The sequence below is a fragment of the Zootermopsis nevadensis genome, unplaced genomic scaffold (assembly GCF_977971745.1).
Source record: "Zootermopsis nevadensis isolate Lab colony 2312 unplaced genomic scaffold, Znev_1.0 Znev_ptg000013l, whole genome shotgun sequence".
Lineage (NCBI taxonomy): Eukaryota > Metazoa > Arthropoda > Insecta > Blattodea > Termopsidae > Zootermopsis > Zootermopsis nevadensis.
Window position 1 is genome coordinate 2,827,671 of NW_028259145.1, and position 19,265 is coordinate 2,846,935.

Genomic DNA, 19,265 nt, shown 5'->3' on the forward strand with positions numbered 1-19,265 from the left:
AAAGGTGTTACAATTTGGCAAAGATTTACGAAAGTATATTAATAACCATGTCAGTGTGAAAGAATGACACGTCCTTTTCACTCAGCGAAAAGTTTATTTTTATGAGAACGCAGCAATGGTTATAAACTGAATCATCTCATCTTATGAACCCCTCCTTCTGCAATGTCAGCATAGCTCTTACGTAATATCAACAAATTCTTCATATTTATTCTGAACCACGTGAAGTTTTACCAAGGCTTACCCAATCTATGAGCTCATAATTTTGAACCCTTATTACATGTATTTTGGGCTAAGGGCTTAAAATGAACACATTATAAATACTTCGCATCCGTGTATCCGTCTGACCACACGTCCTATATCCAAATTTACTTAGTGGAGTGCAGTGAAATGTAGTTTGGACGTGTAGTGATGAAAAAATTTCTGTCGTGTTGGTAATTAATCATCGTTTCTTTGAGGGCAGATGATGAATTGCACTCGTGTAGAAAGAAAGTTCCCAGATAAGCAATGACCCTAAGCGGGGGTGTGGGGATATACGTAATGGGTAATGGATGATATTATGCAGAGAGTATCCTGCTTTCTGATTCATACATGTCACCAAAGCGGTGATATCATCGCTTGGTTTGAGGGACAAAAATTGCATACAGAAAATGTTAGTGTAGAAATATAAATATCAACTACTTTGAAGAATGAGGAGATGAGCTCTAAATAGCTCAGTTTCGTGAAAATTGACGTATTATATAAAAATCTTAGCTTTAGGTTTGTAACGAATGAAACAATCAAACAACAGAGACAATGTCTGGGCTGAACCTTGCCCCTCCAAAAAATTTACAATGTGAACCATCAACCGTGACTAGACGATGATTCATTCTGCGATTATTCAACAATACTTTTTTTCCTTCAAATATTTAGGTTATGTACCGTCTCTTAGAACACGCATGTGAGAAAGTAACTCAAGACTGATGTATGGAAGATATGGAGGATTAGATGAAGGATGGGAATAAATGCATAATTCAGGGGAGATTTTGCAACACAATTTTGAGAATAATTAACTTCCCAGCAAATTAATTTGGTAAACTATAACTGGGAAGAGATAGCTGGACGTTCAAGGTATTTTGTTTTGTTGTAAAATATTTGCTAAGCATTTTAGAGATGGTCATACAAGAACTAACAGAGAGAGAGAGTGTTATGAATGACAAATAAACAACTTGAAATAAGAAATGGCGTTCGATGTAGGTTGCATGGCGAAGACGTCTATATGTAGTAGGCCTTCAGTTAGCCCAGATTATACTCTTTATTATATTGGAGGCACAGAACGTTTCATGTTGGACGAATAACAAAATTGAAATACATAAACCGTCAGTAGTGAGAAAATTAGCGTACACTATTATTAAACTATATATAAAAATTCCCGTCACTTCGTCCGTGTCCAACATTTATAATAAAATTTTAGCCAGTTGACGAATTCCCCATGAAACCTTGAATGAAAAATATTTTAAGTTACATCAACTTCGAATTTTATTTCTGATATCAACGATAAAAATATTACAGTTGTGCAACATGCACTTGCAGACTCCTGAAACGTTGTGTGATAAGGGATATTTTGAACAAAATTCACGTGTTGGTAGGAAATTTTCTAATAAGAACAAAAGAGCAGAGGTTGTGCGAAATGCGAAACAAGCCACCGAAGTAGGCTCAAACACTGAACATTTTAACAAGAGATTAGTGTGACAGTAGCAGTTGACTTGGCCATGACATCACGTGTTACAAGCTATTCCCACTTTTATAACAAGAGTACAGTACCACATATAAAAAACAACCATTTCAAGGGAAGGTCATTCATCTGTATGCAACTATTAAGAATCCACACTTACAGCGCCCGGCTAGCTCAGTCGGTAGAGCATGAGACTCTTAATCTCAGGGTCGTGGGTTCGAGCCCCACGTTGGGCGAAATTTTTTTTAACATTATTTTAATGTAATGAGTTCACGACGTTGAACAATAAAAGAATATTTCTTCAGAACAACATTTATAGAACTAATAATTTGAAAAAAAAAAAGTAAAACTCTTGAACATTGCTAACACGTGTATTTCATCCACTTGCATTTTCATCCGTTAATTTCGCGATTTGTACAAAGTGAACACGTATAAGGTACACGCGAACACAAAGTGTGAAATTTTAGTGTAGCCGACAATGACATGGAAACCATAACAAATCTCGCGAAAATCCGTCAACCGGTTCTCGAGTTGAAAGGTGTGGACAGGCGGACAGACACACGCATACACTTTGTGTTCGCGTGTACCTTATACGTGTTCACTTTGTACAAATCGCGAAATTAACGGATGAAAACAGATGGCTCTGTTAATAATAATTGTGGTAGACATAATTCTGCCGGTAGGTGGTTCCGCTAATAACATAATAATAACACAAATTATCCTGCTTTGGTTATGGTAACCTATGTTTGTCATTGCGGGGGGAAGGGATATGTCTCAATGGAAATAGGTCGCTAATAGCCCCTTTGTCCAGCCCCTAAATGACATTTGGAAAACTCAAGAACGAGAGAAAAAGTCACACTGCTACTTTATCGAGCATAGATTCCGGTTGGAATCCGATGCGAACCCGGGCCTCAGAGGCGAAAAGCTGGCGACTCATCACCTGAGGAATGGCACGGGCGAAGGTCACGTAAAGAGCGAGTGTGCATTAGTTATTAATAGAGAACAAAAATGGCGGCAGATACCAATGCTATTACTCAGAAAGAAATCATTAGATCTTGTTAGAATTACAGCGTCTACCAAATATGATGGCTAATCTACGCGTGACTGTCATGACCTGTTGATTTCCATTTTATCATCCGCGGTTTCCAAAGCTGCAAACCAGATCTTGATTTTAACATGATGCTGTTTATTAATTTATTCATCATTTATCTTCTTGAGATAAAATCTCTGCGTATCAGTGTTTTGTTGTATTCGTTTACTTACCGACAGCCTCTCCCAACATCTTGGAGTTAAAAAATGGTGGACAATAGCTGTCAGCTCTTGTAAATGAACAGGGCACTTGGTTGTGTTTTCTGTCTAACAAGACGTGATCAATTAGATTGCAGATCTCTCTGTCAGGAGAGAAACAAATGTATTTATGAATTTTACGTGGGAACAGCTTATTTTTATATATTAAATCTTGTCCGTCTAATCACAATAATTCTTATTAAATATTAAAATATTACAATAATTAACATTTAAAATATTTAAAATATTAAATGATGTTCTTTATCGAAATATTCGATTTACATTAGACCATCATTTTTCTAATGTAATCTAATTTAAATCGAATATTTCGATAAAGAACATCATTTAATATTTTAAATATTTTAAATGTTAATTATTTTAATATTTAATAAGAATTATTGTGATTAGACGGACAAGATTTAATATATACTTATTATATCACAATATGACGCAACTTTACCATCTTAGCTTATTTTTAACAACTCGATATTTTTATGTGACAACGTTTACTGCTCTAATCTTATTATCATTACTAATTTTACGTACAGTTTCGTTCAGAATTGTCTGTAAGAAAAAAATAATCTTTCCTCCTGGCCTTTAAATTGAAATCTTGAAACAAAAATATCATAAGCTCCTCTGGGGACTTTTTGATTGAAAACTCCTCATAAAAGCAATAGCTTGCGTCATAACTAATTGAATCTGGTACGGAGAAAATTATCCAGTCCGTAAACTTAACATATCGGAGTACCTACTAAATTCAAGCCCTATTTGTTGCTGAATTTGTCATACCAAGGAGTTGAATATGAACGCGTTGTTCAGGGTCACAGTTATGGTTTTAAGAATCAATGACAACTGAATATTTATGTAATAAGGGCATACGTAGAGGAAATATAGCAGCGAATTAGATCTGAAGATTAAAATTATATTAGTATCGATTGAAGAATGCTCAAGGAAAGTTGGAAAACACAGAACTTAAGCTGATGTCTCGTCCGAGATTCGAATCGGTATCTTTAAAATATATATAAGCGTTACCGCAGACACAGTCCGTTCGTCTGACACTACAAGATTTAACCGTTAATATTTGAAAAATGTTTGGACTAATTCAGAAAGCTGTTAAATAGCAGAATCTGATATCGAATCTGTTGAACGTTGAATTTGAGAGAATAATTTAACTGCAATGTTGGTGAAAAATCACACCAACAATATTTCAATCAGTTTACATCTGTAAAATTATATTATAATAATGAACGGTGCTAGAAACTTAGACTCACAATATTTAATAACAGTCTGCTTGGAGACGGAATGAACACAATTATAAATCCGTTGGTCTGAACACCAAATGACGCTTTGCTGTACGAGGTGCGATCGGAAAGTTTCAAGACTGCGCGTATAAAAACCCGTACACTTATCTCAGGTATTAAATTCATCCATCACCCTCGAAGTAGTTCCCCTGGGAGTGAACACAACGATCCCAGCGCCGCTGCCAAGCCTGGAAGCATCCCTGGAAATCTTTCTTTGTCAGCCTGTCAAGCACCATCTGCGATTCTGCCTGAATCTCTTCTATCGTCTCAAATATCCTTCCATTTAGCTGAATTTTCATCTTTGGGAAGAGGAAGAAGTCACACGGAACTTAGAAAGGAAGTTGGGGTCGGTTCTTGCAAGATCTTTGAGCTCCTGACAAACGAGAAGTCAAGTCGATTCTGCTTCTGGTCCTCAGACAGGATGCGTCGCATGTGGAGTTCTTCCTTTAGAATCAGCTGACAGGTCCCATAGCCTATCCCAACAATGTCGCACAAGTCGTTGATGGTACGACGTCGATTTTCGTAACATTTTCGGGCGTTGTGCTCGAAGATGGTCGTCCAGAACGCTCGTCATCATCGACAGAGGTTCGGCCGGCCATTTTTAAAACGTGAATGCCACACAAAAGTTTGTGCACGACCCATTGCGGACTCCCCAAATGCTTGCTTTAGCATTTCATAGGTTTCCGTAGCCGTTTTGGCGAGTCTTTGGCAAAATTTGATGCACACGCCATTCCGAAATCGCAGGAGGGTCGGTGTAATGTACTACCAAAACGCCCGTAACTAAGAAACAAATGCTAATTCGATGATGCCGGCTCGCACACTGATTCACTATGAATGTAGGCCGCACCCCCTAGCGGCAGAAGCTCGTACTACATCCGGTTCGCCCTCTATTGACAGAGTCTTGAAACTTTCCGATCGCACCTCGTAGTTACATTAAAAGATAGAAGTGTAAATGTAATTTATCATTTTAAACAATGCCTTTAGTCAAACACCCAGACCTTATTAAATTCCATTATTACAAGTGCCGGGTAATGAAGCCCGTTCTTCAAATTATCTTCGTTCATTCAGACTCAGACGAGGTATACATAAATGGTATATAAATCAGACATGGGTCTTGATAATTACCTATATCAGGCTGACGAAGGTCTATTTCGAGCGGAAATATCCCGCAACAGACGGGGCAGAGGGAAATGAGACTTTAAGCGTTAGCTAGCTGGATGTCAGTATGAAATCGGGTCGCCATTGGTACCATTACTTGCATGTTTTTCGTATTATTTTCGGTACTGTAAAGTGAAATTATCACTTTGATTTGTGTCGATCATCGCCCTGATGATGGAGGCAACAAGAACCTCTGGAACGTCATTAAACTTTTACAAGACTACACGACGCAACAACACAGAAGACAGAAATCTTCAAAATTATTCTACAATTCGCTTCAGCTGTAGAGAGACATATGAAGACAAGTCATTAGGATACGATAACATTTCCCATGGGTATTTAAATGTGTAACAATTTTTTTTAGGGTCGTAGACACTGAACAGTACAAATAAGACATTAAAGATCTGGCGTTTAGACGGCGGTGAGACGAAAGATTTTGGTCTCCTGAGTTGTAACCAAATGCAACGAGCAGGGCGTGTGTCCCACTTATTGTATTATTCTAAGCCCGAAATAAATAGACTTGGCTGCTGGATGAAGCGTTCTTTTATCTCGCAGGTTTGTAGGTTAGGGCGGTTCTAAATGCTAAAGGCACAGATTAGTCATCCGTGTAGAAGTCTACGCTAACACAGCGAAGTTATTAATCTTCAGAATCACGTCTATCTAAAGCTAAAGCTTAAATGTTTAATTAATTATTCTTGTCCGTCTAATCACAATTTAAAATTTAAAATTAAGATAATTAAAATATCATGTGATGTTCCTTATCGAAACATTCGATTTACATTTAGAACATCTTTTTCTTGCGACATGTTTCGGTTCTTAAATAAACCATCTTCAGGTGTATAAAAATTAAAATTATATAAAATTAAAACTTATACGTAATTTCTTATAAGCAACTTTTTTATCAGTTAATAGTGATAAACAACTATAAAAAAGTTGCATATAAGAAATTACGATTAAGTTTTAAGTTTATATAATTTTAATTTTTATACACCTGAAGATGATTCATTTAAGAACCGAAACATGTCGCAAGAAAAAGATGTTCTAAATGTAAATCGAATGTTTCGATAAGGAACATCACATGATATTTTAATTATCTTAATTTTAAATTTTAAATTGTGATTAGACGGACAAGAATAATTAATTAAATATATATCTTCACAATATGACGTAACTATACCATCTAAAGCTTAAAGTGTAATTCTACAATAAATGTTAGAATAATTTTAAGAGGCTTTTATAGTTGCTGTCTTACGAGTCTGGGTCCCGCCAATAGGGTGTCCATAGCTTAACGACGTATTCTTGCGGTCATTTTGAGTCTAAACGTTCAAATAAACCTGAGTTCGATATGCAACGATTTTACAAGAAACTGTTCAACGCTCAGTATGCATTGGCTGTGTTTGAGAAATTAGTTCACTAAGCTCCGCACATGGCGCGCATGTAGGCAAGACAGACAAAGGACAGTCAGTGCTGAAGACCACGTGACATCTCATCGCTTCGTGCGTTTCTTATAGGAAGAACTAACATTGATGTTGGAACCGAGGTGGTACGGTTGTTTGGCCAGCGAGATCACCAGATCTCTCGCCTTTAGACTACCTTATCTGGGATCACGTGAAATCCCTGGTGATTGCCACCAAGTCAAACAGTGGGGCTGAGCTGGGGAATCGAACAATGGACTCCGGTGCTAACATAAAAAAACTATTAAGGCTCTGTGAAGAGGGCTGTCACTTTAAACAAACGAGGGGCTCAACTGTGCATCGACAATCACTTTGCCCATTTCGAGTCACGTAAATAACGTGAGCAATTGAAAATGTAATTAAGAGCGTAGTCTAAACAATAACAACAACAATATATGAAGATTTCTGTCTTCTGGGTTGTTGCGCTGTGTAGTCTGGTCGATGTTTACCAACGTTTCAGAGGTCATACTGCCTCCGTCATCAGAGTATGAAGATTTCTGTCTTCTGGGTTGTTGCGCTGTGTAGTCTGGTCGATGTTAACCAACGTTTCAGAGGTCATACTGCCTCCGTCATCAGAGTATGAAGATTTCTGTCTTCTGGGTCGTTGCGCTGTGTAGTCTGGTCGATGTTAACCGATGTTTCAGAGGTCATACTGCCTCCGTCATCAGAGTATGAAGATTTCTGTCTTCTGGGTTGTTGCGCTGTGTAGTCTGGTCGATGTTAACCAACGTTTCAGAGGTCATACTGCCTCCGTCATCAGAGTATGAAGATTTCTGTCTTCTGGGTTGTTGCGCTGTGTAGTCTGGTCGATGTTAACCGATGTTTCAGAGGTCATACTGCCTCCGTCATCAGAGTATGAAGATTTCTGTCTTCTGGGTTGTTGCGCTGTGTAGTCTGGTCGATGTTAACCGATGTTTCGGAGGTCATACTGCCTCCGTCATCAGAGTATGAAGATTTCTGTCTTCTGGGTTGTTGCGCTGTGTAGTCTGGTCGATGTTAACCAACGTTTCAGAGGTCATACTGCCTCCGTCATCAGAGTATGAAGATTTCTGTCTTCTGGGTTGTTGCGCTGTGTAGCCTGGTCGATGTTAACCAACGTTTCAGAGGTCATACTGCCTCCGTCATCAGGGCGGTGAGTCTGAAGACTTCTGTCTTCTGGGTTGTTGCGCTGTGTAGTCTGGTAGATGTTTACCAACATTTCAGAGGTCATACTGCCTCCGTCATTAGGGCGATAAATCAGACAGAAGACAGAAATCTTCATACTCACCGCTGTGAAAACCTCAAATCAGACAACAACGTAACCTAAAGTTAAATCGAAATTATGTAAAAGTTACAAATGCAGTTAAATGCCCAATCTCATTTTCTTGACGAAACGTCACAGGTCGGACCCATGTTTATTTGAAATTTTCGACTGAAAATGGTCCCAAGAATACGTAGCTAAGAGATGGACATTCTGTGTATTATTAAGGTAATTTTAATATCCAATTATCTAATGTTAAATAAAATGTAGAAACGCACGTAATAAGATTTTAAATTTTTACGGCTGTGATTATACGGGATCTTATATTGTAGGCCAGTGATATAACCGAGGTGGACGTGCCCTGGGTTGAATTCCACCGTGCCTTGTATTAATAAAAAATATTTTCTCAGAATACAAGATTAGTCATACAGTTTTAAATTTCAAGAGCATACACAGAAATGGGAAAACGTAAGAGAAAGTTACCGAAACTTTCACAATCCAGTGAAGTAGATTTGCAATCTGTCTTATCGATTTGCAACTTAATTTGAAAACACAAAAAAATAAATAAAGCAGAGTAATCATTTGTGGCCAGCAACGTCTGTGTTTAATAGGTCACATAGACAGTGGGCCTGTAAGGGTTCTGAAGGATCCATAAGATAATGAAGGTAAGTTATGTTCCTTGCTAATTTACAGTATTAAATCTTTCCTCGGATAGAGAAATGAAAAAATAAACTTATCACGAATTGTACAAAGACATAGTAGCCTTTATGTAACTCAATACTTTAAAAATACTTGCAGTCTTAATTACTCCAGCTGGATGTTTCTGTGTGTGTCGGCCAATGAAAAGGCTGGCATGATTTCAGGGGAATAGTTTAGACTAATACCTATGTTAATTGTGTTTACAAAGATAAAATACTTCCTACAGCTTCGGGTTTAGAAAAATGTAAAGCAAGGGTCGAGATTTAGCAGAGATTTTATCGGAATGTCTTGATACATTTAACCTAAATTAAATTCCTAATACGACAGAAGATTTTCGGTGCTTAAACGATGGGTTGGAAACTTAGTAATATTGTATATACAGCACTGCATAAGTGTATAAGGAAAAGGAAACACTTGGAGTTTACGTCGACTGTAATGCCCTGGTCTGAACTTTGCCGTTGGCCAAGCGTTTAACTTGTCTACATCATGTTGGTAAAAACACTGATTTCATTTGAATAGAGCCAAGGTTGATTGTCCGATCCAAGAATTGATTTTTTATACACTTACTTGTTTCACGAATTAACGAACGCGTATGGCAATTCCGTCATTAAGGACCAAAATGGTCTATATCAATTCGTCTTAAAATAATATTGGCAAAATAAAGAAGTTTCATAATACATTTTTGCCAAAATATCCACAAAACGTTCGCCAGCCATCAGAAAGTTTGTTGAAAATGGTTTTGTGAAGTGCTGATTCAAATCTGTGTATAAAAAAATATTGTTTAACTGACTTTGTTAAAGTTAATTCAATGTTAATTGTACAGACACAGTAACTCATGAGAATTTTTTTTTTTGCAAATGGCAATTATTTCATTCAAGGATTTATTTCAAAATTTCTCTGTCATTTATGCAGCAAACAGACGCTATTACGTATTTGGAGGAAACAATTAAGAACTCTTTCAAACACTCCACCCACAGATACACGAGAAAATTCCTTCTCAGAAGAACACTCATATAGTAAAGACATTCATCGTCTTTTGTGGTACCAAAATGTCCATTGCCTCGCGTCGGCCACGATAATGATCCAGACGAATCAAATCCATGCGACGCAAATCTATTTACGCAAGATCCATTTTAATATTATAATCCCACGTACTCCTAGGCCTTTCGAAGTGGTCTATTCCTCTCAGGATTTCCAACCATTGAAAGCGTTTTGTAAAAAAGAAATAGAAGGAATTTTATCCAATTTAAGATCTTTTGGAAAAAAAATCAAAATAATGTATGAAGTTTACGGGTTAAAACTGCGTTGGAAAATTGTATAAATTACTAATTTACACATTACTTCTGCACTAAAACGCTGAGCTTGGACAAATCAGCTGGTAGCAATAAGTCATTTGAAATTATTAGGACATGTCCTTTTTTTGCAAAAGATTTCTGATTCTATTTGAATCCTTCCGGAAATGAGCAGAAAAATCTTCATATTGACAACTGCGATAATTCTGTGGTTAGACGTCTGCTAAAAGCCGTCGAATTCTGAACAAAATCCTGCACTTACACGCATTTAATAATTTATTTCGTATTGGCCTGCGTACTTCTAGTGACAGACAACACGAATATGGCCTAAAGATTCGACAGATATTTATTATGCTGGCGTAAATTCACAATTTGGGTTAAGTAAGGGAGGATCAGGGAATAATATTAAAATGGATCTTAAAGAAATATGATAATAAGGTTTATGACTGGATTAATCTTCTTCAGGATAAGGTACAGTGGCGCAGTACTGAAGGTAATTAAGGTTCTCATGGCGGTGAAGATGTAAATTTTTCTCTTATAGGCTATCACCTACGTTCCCGATAAATATACTGCTTCCATCTTTAGGGGGTTGAGTTTATGTTCTTCCGAAACGTCGGTATGTACCTACACTACCTATAAGTCCACGCGGTATTACAACCCAGAAGATAAGCATATAATGTACTCAAACTTCCAGTTTAAAATTGGGAAAATTTTTAAATAATTAAGCGAATGTAATTTCTCAAAGTGATTTTGCTCCTGAAATACGTAAGTTTGTTTCGCATCTCATGCACCAGAGCCATTAATTATCTGCAGTGCGTCTGGCCGCTCTTCAGACCATAGGGAAGATGTACAGACTATATAGTACGCGAATGTAATCTTGAGACTTGCAAGGAATGCAGGAAGTCCGAAACGTTAAAGGCAGACGCTCCTTCCTCCTTCATCCCACTTGTCTCAAGATTACAGTCGTGGACTGTACATCCACCGGTTAGTTTTATTTCTGGACTCAAGCTAAAGACGCCATGAACTTCCTTGAAAGAATTCATTCATTAACAGTTCCGCTTGCCTGTATTTTACACACTAAAGGCTTACATAACTCAAAATAGTTATTTTTGGTGTAATCAGACTTGAGATGATTCACTGCTGAATTATCCAAACCTCAATCTATAAATTTAGCACGCTAACACACATGAGCGAATTTTAACTGCTAATTATTTTTGGAAAAATCTTGCCGTAACAAGATATGGGCCTTAATACTATACTAATTATTTCATTAATATCAGTCCATAAATGAAAACTTTTAAGTTACCTAACGATTTAAAAAAGATAAACGTCAATATTTATATTAATCCATACGTTCATCACCGTTTTAACAAAACTACAACCTTAACTGTGTTCTAAACAATTCCAGTATATTAATTATTATTACCACTCAGTCGCATCATATATGCCCTGTCTGTCTCATTTTGTAATCTACGTCCAGATCTTTACGATGAAGGCGTGGTATTTGGAAACTGGATCTGGTATACCTCACCGTACGTAGACTGCAGCCTAGTCTACAAAATTCATTCAAAAGCAAGCGAATAACTGGTATTGAAATGCAGGTTTAAGTAATTGTGACAACTTCATTTCGGCCTGCGTTCATTCAAGTGCAAAGGCCAGTGAAATACAAGTGCATTCGGAGGGCCAGCCAACGTCCATTCCCTCTTCGAGGCGTCTGAACAATTCAAAGCATTGCCAGCAGCGTGAAACACCCAGGAACCTCCACGCCACGTGTCTCGTTGGAGAAGGTTGCGTCGAGAAAAATTCTTCAACACTCTTGAGTCCAAATATTTTATTCTGTACCCGTTTCCTAAAGTTCTCAATCGGTATTCTTCGCAAGTTTTAAACCCATATTCAGGCAGTTGACTAAAGAAAACGGTGGACAGTGTTTTATTCTAAAATAAATTTTATAATTATTTTACAGAAACTAGGACAAATGTATCTGTGATTTTTGATATATATTCCCCTTGCTCCAAATGGTATCTTCACTTCAGTCTTTTAGACATTTAAATTAATTTGTATGATTTTAAAACTCTTTCAAAGCTTATTATAAAATAATTTATTAATTGGAAACTTACCGGATTCAGGGGGAAACAGATTCCTTCAATACGCAAAAATAATGTAAAATAAAAAACAAAAACAGAATGACAATTAGCGCATTTGCCAGTACATTTATTCGTGCCAAGTTGAGAATTCTTACATCATATAGCAACATTTTCTACAAGAAACCCGAGGCAAATCATTTCAAACTGACAACAAGTAGAAAATTAAAAGTCGCTTTAACTCTTACGAATACAAACAAATAAACCATAAAAATCTGTATCACAGGATTTAAAATACGCGTAACCAAGTCATAGATGTTGCCGACTAGCCGGTCTCCGGACCAAGTTTTGAACCCGGATTCAAAAACGGACGCTGACCACTGTTATTAATTTTATTATTTTACGTTATTATTAATATTTTCTTTCTTTGTTTGGCTTTGACACACATCGACCCTGAATTTTCACGAGTACCAACAAAACAACACAACGCAGAAGAACAAAGACGAACATAAATGCGTTACACGGGACTCGAATCCACGATCCTAGTACCCAATCTGTCGAGACCCACGTCCCAGACTCGGCGGCCATTGTAACCGTTACCAGCAATACTCGGTTGGAGATTAATTATTGGTTTATTTCGGGATCTAACAGAGTAGATGGTGGAGCCAACCAAATAATTTTAACCTAATGAACTTAAAAGTAAACCAGTTCAAGTTCTGTTAATGTTATCTGTCCTGCTTCGTAAAAAATGCCTACATTATACGAGATATGTCTAAAATTAGACTGCACAATACAGAATGAAGATCTTTGTATTGCGTGCTGTTGAGTCTTTCTTTATCAAACATCGCGCCACGCCAGAAATATACTTCAAGATATAAACACTGTTAGAAAGAATTCTTTGGAGAACTTGAAAGCCCGTTGTCCTTTAAATATTTAATCTACACACAAAAACTCAAAGAAATGATAAACCAAACAATGACGTAATTTACACTAGTTATTATTATTATTTTGAAAATGCTAGGTTTGATTCGGTACATTACTTCTTCCTTCTCCACTGTTGATAGCCTTTTGGTCTTGTAGAGTACCTTAGTCCGTTCCAAAATTGAGTATGCTTCCGTTGTTTGGAACTCTATTACTAATACAGATTCCTTTAAATTGGAAAGGATTCAAAGGAAATTTGTAGCTTTGTGTTACGCTAGATTCTTTAATGGCGTTTGTGCCTATAATTATGACGATATATTAGTTAGATTAAATTTCTTATCGTTACATTTAAGGAGGAGGCTTTTGGATCCTCTATTCCTCGTGAATGTTTTTAAAGGCAAAATTAGTTGCTCATCTGTTGTTGATACAGTTAGTCTCTGCATACCTGCTAGGTCTATCAGAGACTATTCTACCTTTACTGTACAACGTAATTTTAAGGCCAGTCCTTCTGCCAGATGCGTTTCTGCTGCCAATGCAGTCTGTAGGAGCATCGACATCTTTAACAAAGATCGTGTTTTGCTTCCTGAGGTCAGTCAGCTTTTTAAACAATAATCATTGTTTTTATTGTTTACTTAGTATAACATTTTATTGTGTATGTTTTCTGTCCAATATTAAACTGTTTTTAGTATAATTATTATTTTACTTATCTATAGCATTTAGTTTTTTACTTATGACTTATTTTGCAATAAATCAATATTGTACAGTTATATTTTCAGTTCTTTGTTTGTTTGCTTTTGTATTGTAATGTTTGTATTGTTGTTAGTGCTTGGCTGTTATTGGCCTTTTTGGCTGTTGTCAAGCACTTTAATATATGAATTGAATTGAATATGATCGTCATTATCAGGGGCTCTACAGTCCTTGACCTCCTCAAACATGGGAGGTTTATTGATCTATTTACATATTTTGTAGGGCTCCTTGGACGAGTGATCAACCCGTCACAAGGCCTCTATTTATACAGGACAGCACAACACAGAAACACGTACGTAAACATCCATGCCTTGAGTGGGATTCGAACCCACGGTCCCACTCTCCACACCGCGCGGCTACTGTGAACTGCAATTTGTACCGGCAGACATAATGAATTACCAGAACCTCATAGGTGACAAGATATAACATCAAAATGGTTCGCTAATTACGTATCGCTATAAAACTGTAAATTTATATAAAGATTTGAACGGACGCCATGTTTGATTTTGTATCTATCGATAGGTTCGTTCGTGCATTTGAATCTTTATAGCAGGTGGTAATCACGACTTAACACATCATAGTATTTACAAAGGTTAGTATGGAAGTTTCTGGTTAGAACCTAAATTTTGACCAAAGTTTCTCCAAGTTTTACCAGCATTTCCAGAAATTGTTTACTTACATTTCATTCGAAACCATCCTGTCGAAGCTGTGTAGTTTGAACAGTTGATAAAACGTCGATGTTTAGATCAAAGATCGATTACTGGCTATATGAGTATTGATAAATCTAATTAATATATATTAAATCTTGTCCGTCTAATCACAATAAATTCTTATTAAATATTAAAATATTATAATAATTAACATTTAAATATTTAAAATATTAAATGATGTTCTTTATCGAAATATTCGATTTACATTAGACCATCATTTTTCATGTTTCACTACATGTTTCAGTTTCTAAAGAATGGTTTAATATTTTAAATATTTTAGATGTTAATTATTATAATATTTTAATATTTAATAAGAATTTATTGTGATTAGACGGACAAGATTTAATATATATTTATTATATCACAATATGACGCAACTTTACCATCTCAAATCTAATTAAATTGATGAGAATAAGGTTTATATTAAGCCACTTTTCCTGTATAATAAATAGCTAAGTAAAACTAAGGAAAGCTATATTCCGCATAAACGATCCTCGTGTCCGATCTGAATATCGAATTAGCACCCTTGCCGGGAACGTAATTGGTTTTTAAATATCTAGAACTCATAACACCCAAGGCCCTTGTAAAATTATAAAATAACCTTGTACCAAAATCAGAGAATACGCTGAAACGTTTGGGGAATATTCACAATTTCGTGTTCCAAAGGGCGCTGACTTCTGTGAGTTTGTTGAAATGGAGGATACAAGCATGGATGTTCATCAACATGTCCAAGCAGAGAGAAGGAAGAAATATAGGGTTAATAAATTTTGAATGCAGCCAAATCATACGGCTAGAATGTGATTTCACACACTTCTAAGAATTAATGTGCTTACGTAAGACAGATATAGATGAGCTGTTTTCCCTTTGCAGTTCAGGGCACTGAGCCCTGGAGACTCGAATCATATGGCATCAGCAGTAGTCGCTCGATGACACAACTTCCTCAACTCTGTGCTACGCAATGTTCCCTGTCGTCTGTGTTACTCTGAGCGGATGCTGTTTACAGACAGATCTTTGTGATATTAGTCGGTTTCTGAAGACAAATGATGGAATACTACCTTAAAATGGGCCAAAACCAATTCTTGTCTCAATTCGGCATGATATAAACTATGCGTCCGGAATAAATGCAGAAATTAACACTACGTGATTGTCGAGTGACAGATTACAGAAATGGACTTGCAGACCTCGTACCATCGACTTATACAGATTATGAATTAGACTAGAAAGCTGCATGACTGTCGAATTAACTATCGCATAGATTTGACCTTTGAAGGAAAATACATCGCGAGAGATCTCGAGGTTGAATATTTGGATTATTTGAAGTTGGCTACCAACGCTTTGGAGAAATATATATATATATTTATTTTCACAGTATTATATTTTATACTACATAATGTTTTAATATTATATAATTTTAACAACATCATTTAACTACAACGTTTGTGTATGGACTGTGAAAATAAATATATATTTAATCAACACAAACATGACGCATTTAAGCTACAAAAAAAAAAAAAAAATATATATATATATATATATATATATATATATATATATATATATATATATCAGGGTAGAAGAGTTGCTAACCATTTAGAAACCTAACATCCGTCACAAGATCTTCCCACGACTTGTTTTATAACACTTCAAGCTTTGCCTCATTTATTATTTATTTTTTTATTTATTTGACTGCAAATGGGTTTTTACCCGGTGGCAGTGGTCCTACAATAAGACACAACAAAACATAAGACAACAAAAACAATAAGAAACAACAGAACAATGAGACAGAACAAAACAATAAGACACAAAAATCATAAGACAACAAAAACAATAAGAAACAAGAGAACAATGAAACAGAACAAAACAATAACACAAAAAACATAAGACAACACAAACAATAACAATAAGAAACAACAGAACAATGAGACACAACAAAACAGTAAGACAAAAAGACATAAGACACAACAAAACAATAAGACAACAAAACAATGAGACACAAAAAACATAAGGCACAACAAGAACAATAAGACACAACAAAGCAATGAGACACAACAATACAGTAAGACAAAAAGACATGACACAACAAAAACAATGAGACACAAAAAGCATAAGGCACAACAAGAACAATAAGACACAACAAAACAACACACCACACTCAAAATAAAACAGCTCATAATATTACAAAACCGTATAACCTAAAGTACATAACTTAAAAATTAATACCAACTAGACATAAGTCAGTAACAGTAATGAATCACACGTTTCATCAGGACCTTCTCTTCACTTCACTACACTTATGAAACCTTCCCATCCTCACCCCAATTTACCCCCCTTCACTGCACCCACCCATCTATTCCCTTTACTTCACCTCATTTATCACTTTCCTAACCTTCTTCCTAAACGTACTTGGTTTACAGGAGAGAGTCCCTAAAACCTCAGCAGGTAGCTGGTTCCAGAGTTGGATGGTCCTATTTACAAAGGAATATTTTCCGATATCTGTTCTTTGTTTTCTGCTCCTAACTTTCCGAATATGATCGACTCTGCTCAGGTAGTATGGCCTTTGCAATCTGACACCTATAGCTTTCCATGCCCGATCTCCCGTGTACGCCTTGAAGAGAGCACATATTCGTGCTATCTTTCTACGCTGTGCCAGGGTTTCCCAGTTCGAATCGCTCCTGTGATATGCAAATTTACATGCTTTCCTTTGCACCCGTTCTAACGCATTTATCTGCCCCTCCCTGTAAGGATCCCAGCACGCCGCCCCATATTCCAGAATCGGACGCACTAGTGATGTGTAGGCTAGACTTTTAGTGTTACTATTCCCCTTTTTGAGAACACGCATTGTAAAATGAAGTGCCTTCCAGGCTTTTTTCACCGTATAATTTACTTGATCAGCCCAGCTTAAATCGCTGCTTAAGATAATTCCCAAGTATTTACAACTGCTCACTTCCGGAATTATTTGGTCCCGTAACGAATAGTTTAGTGGTTCCTTCACCCGACTTCTCGTGAAACTAACTGCCTTACTTTTACTTGGGTTAATTTTCATATCATTTTCAACCGCCCACTCCCCCAGACTGTTTAGATCCATCTGCATCTTTTCTATATCTTTACTATTTATAATTTTCCTATATATTATACAGTCATCTGCAAAAAGTCTAATAGTCGATTCAATGTTCCTCCAAATATCATTTACGTACGCGAGGAATAGAAGTGGACCCAATACACTCCCTTGCGGTACTCCTGATGTTACTCTGACTTCCTCTGATAATTGCCCTCCTACTCTAACTCTCTGCGTTCGGCTTAAAAGAAATTCTCTTATCCATACGACTATCCTCGAGTCCACGCCCGATGCCGCGATTTTCATAAGCAGCCGATCGTGAGGAACTAAATCGAAGGCCTTCGAAAAATCTATTATAATCGCGTCTAACCTTCCTCCGTTATCCAGTGTGTCTGCAATGTCCTGACAAACCGTGATTACTTGACTTTCACATGAATATCCCGGCCTGAACCCATGTTGACCCTCGAATAACCAATTCTTTTCCTCCCAGTTTTTCCTCAGGTACGATGCTATAACGTGTTCCATTTGTTTGCAGACCACCGATGTTAAACTGACCGGTCTGTAATTTGTGACCAATGATCGATCACCTCCTTTGTAAATAGGAACCACTATGGCTTTTTTCCAGTCCCTTGGTATAGTGGCATTATTAATTGTTACGTCCAATAATCGCGCCAGGTATGGAATCATGGCTTCCCCACCCAGTTTTAGAATTTCCCCAGAAATGCTGTCAGGCCCTACTGATTTGCTTTTTCCCATCCCTGCTAGCCTTTTTCTAATGATTTTAGTACTAATGGCGAAGGGTTCGCCTGAGTTATCGCATTGTATCTGCGGGATGCTACGCTCGCAGCTAAATACCGAAGAATAATAGAAATTAAGGGAGTTGGCCTTTTCTATCGAGTCAGTAATGAGCCGTCCATTACCATCCTTGATCGCCGGAATATTTTCCCTGTTTCCTTTACGTCGTTTTACATACTTGTAGAAATCGGTCCAGCATTTACCTTCATTTCTTAATATTGTCCGTAAAAATGTTTCCTGCGCATTTTGTTTAGCTAATAGCAACTGCTTTGATAGACGTTTCAGTTCCTCTTGGTGCTGTTGTCCTAATTTTCTGCTGTTATATGCTTTTCTCACCCTTGACTTTAACCGTTTCACCTCCTTATTGTAGTATTCAGGGTCCGAATTTTTTCTCAGTATTTTATGTGGCACAAAACGTTGGATACTCTGGAATATTATATTCTTGAAATTATCCCATATCTCTTCCACGCTACTACCATTTCCAGCCCACAATTTAAACTTTTCCCGAAGAAAGGTTTGTAAACCTAAAACATTTGTTTTGCTGTACACCGGGACACTTCTTTCTACCTGAGGTTCACAGCTATTTTCTTCCCATTCCACTTCTAATAATACCCCACAGTGGTCACTGATCCCCTGTACTATGCTGCAAGAGGTGAAGGAACTTTCAGGCCGGACCAGGTAAACATCCAGCAATGCATCCCCTCGGGTTGGCCTCTCTACTACCTGCGTGTACCCATTTTCCCATACCAGTCTATTTATAAATGCCTGATTTCCACTTGCACATTGCACGTTTCCATCCCAATCTGCATACGGC

The 19,265-nt window shown here is 37.0% G+C and overlaps 1 protein-coding gene and 1 non-coding gene across 2 annotated transcripts in view; one reads left to right on the forward strand and one right to left on the reverse strand.

The window, feature by feature from the left end:
- The window catches only part of LOC110826509 (cytochrome b5-related protein), a 75,735-nt gene that overhangs the window by 19,784 nt on the left and 36,686 nt on the right, over window positions 1-19,265 (reverse strand). Inside the window, exon 7 of the transcript XR_015535038.1 lies at window positions 2,975-3,102. The gene's annotated coding sequence lies outside the window, so the exon portion shown is untranslated. The remainder of the gene's footprint in view (window positions 1-2,974; window positions 3,103-19,265) is intronic.
- On the forward strand, window positions 1,875-1,947 carry TRNAK-CUU (transfer RNA lysine (anticodon CUU)). Its single transcript has one exon. It is a non-coding gene; the product is annotated as a tRNA-Lys (tRNA).